Source organism: Octopus bimaculoides, chromosome 28 (genome assembly GCF_046866305.1).
Source record: "Octopus bimaculoides isolate indiv1 chromosome 28, ASM4686630v1, whole genome shotgun sequence".
NCBI classification, from domain to species: domain Eukaryota; kingdom Metazoa; phylum Mollusca; class Cephalopoda; order Octopoda; family Octopodidae; genus Octopus; species Octopus bimaculoides.
In genome coordinates, this window is record NC_142955.1 from 25529454 (window position 1) to 25539453 (window position 10000).

General features: G+C 39.5%; 1 protein-coding gene across 17 annotated transcripts in view; it reads right to left on the reverse strand.

Moving 5' to 3' along the window:
• Positions 1-10000, reverse strand: part of LOC106876583 (cyclin-G-associated kinase-like) — a 105508-nt gene that overhangs the window by 69314 nt on the left and 26194 nt on the right. Inside the window, exon 1 of one of the 17 annotated variants that reach the window (XM_089344712.1) lies at positions 9443-9571. The exons of the other annotated variants lie outside the window; for them this stretch is intronic. The gene's annotated coding sequence lies outside the window, so the exon portion shown is untranslated. Of the gene's footprint in view, positions 1-9442; positions 9572-10000 lie in introns of those variants that run through there. 17 annotated transcript variants of the gene reach the window in all.

Consider the following 10000-nt stretch of genomic DNA (forward strand, 5'->3'; position numbering starts at 1 on the left):
CACCTCTTCGAATGCCCTCTCCATTATAGCAAGACACCTGTTTCTGCCTCTCTTTCACACTCTAACCTTTCATCCCCTGACATGAGTTCCCCTCCTCAAATGCCCCTGCCCTTCTCAAAATCCTTACCTTGCGAGTTACTTGGTGGCCCCTACCTGTGCTGGTGCCACGTAAATAGCATCCAGTCCACACTGTAAAGCGGTTGGCATTTGGAAGGGCATCCAGCTGTAAAAATCATGTCAGAACTAACCTCGCCTGTGCTAATGCCACTCTGCAGAGTGGTTGGTGATGGGAAGAGCATCCTGCCGTAAAAAAAAAACCCTGCCACAGTAGCCTGGAGTAGTCTTCTTTCTACCTGGCTGGCTTCTGTCAACTGTCCTCCTACTCATGCATGCATGTAAGGTGGATTTTAAACGATGATGATGATTGACATCATCATCATCATCCACACACCACCATACATAGTGACTCACAAACACACATAAGACTGAGTCCACTCTATACATTACCAGACACCATAGCATATTGTTTGGTGATCTTTCGGAGATAGTTTATCCAAACTGAAAGTACCTGTTCAGCAATTTCTATAAACATTTTTTATTTCTCTAATTACTTTCTTGTTTCAGTGACTTGCCTCAGTCATTTTGGCTGCCGCCATGCTGGAGCACTGCCTTAAAGGGTTTTATAGTCGAAGAAATTGCCCCCTGAACTTATTCTTTATAAACCAAGTACTTATTCTATTGGTCTATTTTGCCAAACTGCTAAGTTACAGGGACATAAACACATCAGTATAACTTGTCATATGATGTTGGTGGTGGAGTGTGTGTGTGTGGGGGGGGGGGGCGACAAACAGACACAAAGACACACATGACGGGCTTCTTTTAGTTTCCATCTACCAAATCCACTCACAAGGTTCCAGTCGGCCTGAAGCTATAGTAGAAGACATTTGCCCAAGGTGCCATGCAGTGGGACTGAACCCGGAACCAGGTGGTCGAGAAGCAAGCTTCTTGTATATCTGTATATGCAAGTATATGTATGTGTTTATGTGCATGTATATATATTTATGTATGTATGTGTTTTACGCATACCACAGCCGCCTTTGTTCGTTGACATAACGCCATCGTCGCGTACTGTTTCTCTCGACCCAAGGTCAGCAGATGACACAAACCAGCCCCTTTCCCCTTCTCCCTGCCACTCCCTAATGGTTACAAATAGGAAGCAGCACTTAGAACCAAAGCGAAACAACCGGAAGCTTTCTTCCAGTCGGCAACACTTTACTGCTTACCATGATGTAATTTAATCACAAGAAATTTTGTGATTACTATTACCATTCTACTTAGAGCCAGCCAGAACTGGCTCAATATAAAAGGATAAAAAAGAAAAAAAAAAAAAAGCAGAAAAGGGCAAAGAATACACAAACCTATGAGTTGCCATGATTTATAGAAATATTTAACATTTGCAGTAGTTTTGCCATTGTATTACCAAACAGTCTGCTGGCTATTATAGCCATTATAACAACACTGGAATAAATACCACGCCTTAATTCTTCTGCATTCAGATTATTGTCAAATGTAATTCAATGGTCATTTGTTACGATAATGAAGTTTTTTAGGAGGATGTCCAATGCATTTTCGTTGTCCTCCAAAAATTTTAGGGGATGTGCTTGCACCCCCTGCACCCCATGGAGGCACGTGGCTTAATGGTTAGGGTGTTGGACTCCTGATGATAAGATCGTGGTTTCGATTCCTGGACCAGATGGCGCAATGTATTCTTGAGCACAACATTTCATTTCACATTGCTCCAGTTCCACCCAGCTAGTGAAAATGAGTAATCCCGTGACAAACTGGCGTCCCATCCAGGTAGGGATTTTATACACCAAAGAAAGCAGGAAACTGGTCCTTATGAGTCAGCATGACTCAAGAAGGTAATTTTATTTCATTTTTGTGGGGGTGCGTGGCTCGGTGGTTAGGGTGCTGGACTCATGATTATAAGATTGTGGTTTTGATTCTTGGAATGGGTGATACATTGTGTTCTTGAGCAAAACACTTCATTTCACACTCAAGGTGGTATTTCCTCTCATTATCGATAACATAATCCCATCTGCTTGGCAAATTGTTGATCCGTCAGGTGTAAAGTTCTTCAAGTTTTGCACCAAGTAAACACTTGATATCATTTTTAATCTCTTCACAATTAACGAACAATTTTCCCCTCAACTAATTATGTTGCAGTGATCAGCTGGTAAAAGTGAATAATTCAGCGACAGACTGGCGTCTTGTCCAGGTGGGGAATTTATACGCAAAAGACACTGGGAAAGCAGTCCTCATGTGCCAGCACGATTTGAGACGGTAACCTCTACCTCTACCCTATGTTCCCAAGCCTATGAGTTAATTCGCATGTTATGGGAGAAACCCCAAGCACAAACCCTCACAATCTTGTGAGGGCGTTGAAAAAGGAAAAAGCCAAGGGGAGTCAACCTGAAGGGAAAATCGAGAAGTGGAATCCCTCAGGCAGTTTGTTTCCCCCTTTAGAACCCTTCCTGCAATTTCTGGATAGGTGGAGCTCTGCTGCCCTGTAAGGCAATTCACCAAGGAGAAAACTGCCCTAATGTAAAAACCTACAGCTTGCTGGTCACTGCAGTCATCTTACCCCTAGGGGCCATGTGGACCCTGGATGTGAACCACTAATGTAGAAGTCTCCATCATTAGCTCATACATGTATATATATGTATACATGTGATTTGAAGATTTGGTTGCTTTGAGAGGAAAAAAGAGAGATGAAGAGGGGGAGGAGTGGAAGAAAGAAGAGTGGGATCGGACTGCATGGACTGTCCCTTATTTTAAAACTACTTAGCGCAGGCAGGAAAGAAACGGCCTGCAGCAATGGAGAAGAGATGTAAAAACAGAAGATACCAGATGGTACTGGAAATTGCAGCCTAAACTCCACATGTACGCTTTGCTACTCTTTCTTCTGATCTTCTGTAGATGAAGAACTGCCATCAATATTCCACTATTTACCCAAAGACATTTGAGCTGTTGACATTAGACGTTAGCCAGCAACCTGCTACAGCGAGCTTTAACAAGATATGACATGACATGAGACAGAGGGCAGAGACAAACAACTACAGTGCCTGAGAAACTAGAAACGAGTAAGTAGGTGAAAGGGGCAGGAAAATCTGTGCGGTCAAATGATATGGCAGAAATAGAAATGAAATCTTTCTTCAAAGAACACCTGAATGCGTTTTCCAGAAACAAAGTGATGGACACATTGCGATGATGTAGTATAACAGCGAGACAGAATGTGAAAGAAGAAGTAAATAAAAGATATGGGTGAGTTGGTCATGGTCGGAGAGGTTTCATAAGTTCACAGGTTCACTGTTTAGAGTTGTGTGGTGGGACTGGGTGGGGTGTTAAACAATGGCAACAACAAACAGCAACAGAGGACTATCCTCACCACCATCACCAACAAGAAGAAAAGCAGTAACAAACACTGACAACAAACAACAGCAACTACTACTGCTACTACTACTACTACTACTACTGCTGCTGCTGCTGCTACTTCTACTGCTGCTACAGTAATTGTCGGTTCCACTTACACGCTGGTGGCCAAAAACCTCAATGAAAGACTAAATGTCATAACAGCAAATGTGACAGCTGTGCCGCAACAACTGAGCAGAATCTAAAGTCGGCGGCACAGGTGGAGTTGGAATCAATAAGGAAATGGAGTGGGGAGGAGGAGAACCCCCCTCCTCCTCCTACTACTACTACTACTACTACCACCACCACTACCACTACTACAACTACTGCTTAGCAGGAGTGATGTCGATGGTTGAAATCTACTCATACACGCTCATTGTTTAAATCCACGTTCAGTCAACATTGAACAGTCCTCTGATCGAAGGTATTCCGAACATGACCATCCACCAGACATTTCAGAGCTTATCTATTCTTCAAAAATCAAAAGCTCACAGTCTAGCAAAGGCCTAAGTGCACAGCAAGAGACAGCCTCCCCCCATCCAAGCCAACGAAAATTAATATATCTACCTGGTAATTAGAGATAATAGAAATAGCAGCCAAATCACCTATTGTTGTCTTATGTAAGTATTTATGTACAAGTCAATTAGTAAAACCTCTACATGGTAGCTAGACATCCTGGAAATAACAGCCAAATATCATACAAATCCCACCCTCCTGTCTTATATGTGTATTTATATGTATGAGCCAATGAGGGAGACCTCTACATGGTAGATAGACCTAGTAGAAATAGCAGCCAAATGTCCCTCAAATCACACCACACTGTCTTATGCATGTTATATATATATATATATATATATATATATATATATATATATATGTATGAGCTAGTGAGTTAAGTACATCTGGTAGAAATAATAGCCAAAAATCCCTCAAATCACACCCTACTGTTTTATGTATGTATATATGCATGTATGAGACAAAGATAGAAACCTCAATATAGTTATCTAGCCTTGATAGGAAAAGCAGCCAAACCTCCCTCAAATCACATTCTATAGTCTAATGTATGTACATGTGTGTGTGTGTGTGTGTGAGGTAACAAAGGAGACTTCAACATGGGAGCCAGAGCAGAAATAGCAACCAAATCTCCCTCAAATCACACCCTACTGTCTTGTGAATGTGTATGCCAATGAGGAAGATCTCTACAATGGTAGGCACACCAGCAGGTAGAAATAGCAGCCAAATCTCCCCTTCGTCACATACCGCTGACTTAAATATAGATATACGAGTCTGGATCAAGACCGACACTGGGGCTAAACAACAACAAAAACAATAACATGAATGCAACATGAACAACAATAACAATGCAGACCGACCATTCAAGTGGATATTCCAATTGCTAGAAATAGCAACCAAATTTCTCTAACAGATTCCATTTTGCATTCATTCAGTTTAGCATTATATTTATTCATTCTTTATTATTGCCCATTCTCATCTGTCTGTCTATTAGTGCCACAGAAACAGGCAGACAAAGAAATATATATATATATATATATATATATATATGTATATATATGTATATATATATATATATGTATATATATATATGTATGTATATATATATATATGTTGGTTGTGCTGTGGAATTATGAAATCTTTGGACAGCTGGACACTGCTGCCTTGCAGACAGTTGTCATGGCAACAGTACCATGGTTAGGGGGGGGGGGGGGGGTAACTAAGAAAGGAAATTTTTTATTAAACGATATTCTTTTTTCTTTCATTCTTTTACTTGTGTCAGTCATGTGACTGCGACCATGCAGGAGCATCGCCTTTTAGTCAAACAACTCGATCCCCCAGGACTTAGTCTCTGGTGCCTATTCTAGCGATCTCTTTTACCGAACTGCTAACTTACAGGGATGCAAACACACCAACACCGGTTTGTCAAGTGGCGACGGCGGGGGGGGGTGACAAACACAAAGACACACACATATATATATATATACATACATACATACATACATACATATATATATATATATATATATATATATATATATGTATATATAGCAACGTTAAATCTCTGAAAGAGTTATTAACAGTAACTGCACGACAAGGTGAAGTATATTTGCCACTGAAATGTGGCTGATCCCTAAGGGTGGATGTTACTGTTGCTTTTAGCCCCAGGGTTCTCCTGGGGCTAAAAGCAACAAATATACTTCACCTTATATATATATATATTTACCACAGGCTTCTTTCAGTTTCCGTCTACCAAATCCACTCACAAGGATGTGGTTGTTCTGAGGCTATAGCAGAAGACACTTGCACAAATCGTGCCTCTGTGTGTATGTGTGTCTGTATGAGTTCATATTACCCTCTTGATCTTCCTGGGTGTTTGGTGATTTTAAACAAAGGCCTCATTATTCATTCACCTGCTGTCCATTGTTTGCAGTCCACTGTGAAAGTATGTTTGGGCTTCTTGATATATATCATGTGATCTTTGTAAACAAAAAGCACAGGAGTGACTGCATGGTAAGCGGGTTGTTTCCCAACCACATGGTTCTGGGTTCAGTCCCACTGCGTGGCACCTGAAGCAAGTGTCTTCTGACCAAAGCCTTGTGGGTGGATTTGGGAGATGGAAACTCAATGAAGCTTGTCGTGCACATGTGCATGTGTGTTTGTCTTTTGTGTCCGAGTTTGTCCCCCGCCACTGCTTGACAACTAGTGTTGGTTTGTTTACATCTTTATAACTTAGCAGTTCAGCAAAAGAGAACGAGAGAATACATACCAGGCTTAAAATATTAAAAAAAAAGCATCAGGGCCCGATTCATTCGACTAAGAACTCTTCGTGGTGGTGCCCCAGAATGGTCGCAGTCTAATGACAGAAAAAGGTAAACAAGAAAGACAAAAGATCCTTGGTCAATCATAAAAGGGTGCTGCTCTTACATGATAACTGACCACCACCTATTGCTGAAACCACTGAGGAAGAAATGATGGTGTTAAATATGGAAGTTTAGCCTCATCCTCGTTACTCCCTTGACCTCACTCAATCATTTTTACAGATCCCTGCAACATCATTAGTGGAGGGGGGAAAGTGTTCGTTAATTGTGAAGAAGAGATTAATAATGGTATTGAGTGTTTAATTGGTGCAAAACTTGAAGAACGTTACACCTGACGGATCAACAGTTTGCCAAGTAGATGGGATTATGTCATCGATATTGAGAGGAAATACCATCTTGATTGAATGTATCAATTAAGACCAGAGAAGCAGTTGTTTGTTTCCCATACTGAAACACAGAAGAACATTGTTTCCAACTTATTACATATACGTATATATACGTATATATATGTATATATATATATATATATATATATATATATATATACATACACACACACACACACACACATAGTGCCACTGGCACGGGAGCCAGTCAAGGTGGCACTGGCATCATCATCATCTGATGATGATCACACACACACACACACACACACACACACACACACACATATATATATATATACATACATACACAAGCACCGTTTGAACATGGCCGATGCCAGTGCCACCTTGACTAGCTCCCGTGCCAGTGGCACGTAAAAGCACCATCCAAACGTGGTTGATGCCAGCCCCCAGTGGCACGTAAAAAGTACCCTCTACACTACATGCTTTGTGTATTTGCTTGTCGGTTGCAGTTTGGCATGGTGGAGGTTACTCTTTCAAAGCACCAGGTGTTAAAACACCTGTAAGTCATAGAAAGGTAAGACAACTCACCCCAAATCCCATCCAGGAGTGATGGACATCAACGTTTTCACCATTTTTGTGGCTTATTAACATCATTTACCCGAAATGGATTGGAGGTGGCTGGTTCCACCAGTCCACGACATATGCATATGATGAGAAAACTATGTGCTGGTATGCCTGTACAAGGCATTCGTAAGAATAAATTCAAATATGAAGTAGAAACAGCGCTAATGTAATAAACATTATACACACACATATACATATATTTTGTTGTGTCTTGAGGGGTCATTACACCAATAACATATGCACAGGTTCAATTCACTTCTTTATTTTATATATATAAATATGATACAATCTCTCTCTATGTGTGTGCGTGTGCTTGTATGCGTCTTACATGCCCCACAGGATTGTTATAAGATCCATCACATACCCATAGTATTATATTACTATTATATACACCCGTATTCTGAGAATTTCTATTATGTAAATCTTTTACATTTAAAGTATATTCATTATATTATACTGCCTGACCTACTTTCAGTATATGTTCCCTGTATGTATATAGTATGTACGGGGAAAATATATGATCGTATGTGTGTACGTACATATTTGTGTAAGATGTGTATAACTATATATATATATATATAATGTACACATTTGTGTGCATGTAGCATATATACTTATGTATATACATACATATATGTATCTGTCTATATATTATATACATTTGCATATACGTAAGTGCCTACAACATATATATATATATATATATATATATATATATATATATAGGCGCAGGAGTGGCTGTATGGCAAGAAGCTTGCTTACAAACCACATGGTTCTGGGTTCAGTCCCACTGCGTGGCACCTTGGGCAAGTGTCTTCTACTATAGCCTCGGGCCAACCAAAGCCTTGTGAGTGGATTTGGTAGACGGAAACTGAAAGAAGCTCATTGTATATATATATATATATATATATATGTATGTGAGTGTGTGCATATGTTTGTTTGTCTGTGTATGTCCCCCCCCAGCATCGCTTGACAACCGATGCTAGTGTGTTTACATCTCCGTCACTTAGCGGTTTGGCAAAAGGGGGATGATAGAATAAGTACTAGGCTTACAAAGAATTAGTACTGGGGTCAAACTGCTCAACTAAAGGCGGTGCTCCAGCATAGCCACAATCAAATGACTGAAAAAGTAATAATAATACTATGTAGCGGTCTCCCTCATTGGCTCATAAATAGTATATATACATACAAGACAGCAGAGTGTAAATTAAGTGACATTTAGCTGCTATTTCTACCAGCTCTAGTTACCATGTAGAGATCTCTCTCTTCGATTCATACATAGTGTGTGTATGTATGTATATATATATATATATATATATATAATAATACAAAGAATATATATACATGTATACACACATATATGTACATACTTACATCTACATGTGTATATATATGCATATCAGGGTACAGGACGTTAGAACAATGAACTACAGACAACGGAACGAACACATAGGAAAACGGAAAGCCCCTTATATATATATATATATATAATTTATTAATGAGGGTAGAAATTGATATTAATCAATTAAAACCAGTGGCCTAGCATATTTTAAAAAAATCCGAAGATTAAATTTATATTACATAAAAAATTAAGAGGAATGACCACCAAAAGTGGACTCCTATATGCTAGAAATAGATGCCAAATCACCTAACCACGAAGACTATGTTCTCAAGAAATTTTTTTCCTGAGAACATGCTGTGGTCATTCCTCTTAATTTTGTATGTAATATATATATATATATATATATATATATATATATATATATCTTTCCTTTCCCAAGCGTCTTGTAACACAATCTGTATCACGTCCTCACGTTTTTTTTTGTTGTTTTTTGTCTTTTTCCTTTTTTTGAACTTATATATATATGTATATATATATATATATATATATATATATATATATATATATATACACACACACACACACACAAAAGACATCAGTGTAAATTAAATGGCATTTAGCTGCTATTTCTACCAGCTCTAGTTACCGTGTAGAGAGCTCCCTCATCGACTCATACAGTTGTATACACACACACACACACACACACACACACATATACAAAAGACATCAGTGTAAATTAAGTGACATTTAGCTGCTATTTCTAGCAGGTCAAGTAACCATGTACATACATACATGCATACGTACATACATACATGTACACATACTTAAAGATGGTTGTGATCTGAGGTAGAGTTGGCTGCTGCCGTTTCTAATGCTGTGTTCAGCTATGTCTGTATTCCATTCTATTACTTCACAGTGGCGTCCATTCAACACTCAAAGAGACAGAAACACACAGACACACACAGACACACACACACACACACACACACACACAACTGTTCTGTTATTCGACCTTGACCAAACTGAGTCTCTCACTTTCTCAAAGTCATTAAAAGACTTCCAAAGCAGGTGAATCAGCTGTTGAATGGAGGAAGCGGAGGGAGGTGGGAAGGAGGAGGAGGAGGAAGGAAAGAAGAGAACAAGGAGGAGGAGGGAGGAAAGAAAAAGAATAGGAGGAGGAGGAAAGAAAAAAAATAGTGGGCGGAGGAATTTGGAAATCAATATATTTCTGTAGATTGATTGTGTGAATGAGAGAAAAAGAGAGAGAGAGAGAGCTTACATATTGCCTGCATCTTGTACAGGAAGAAGAAGAATGAGAAAGAAGAAGAATGAGAAAGAAGAAGTATGGCGGTAAGAGACAAGGTGATTGCGGAAATGGCTTG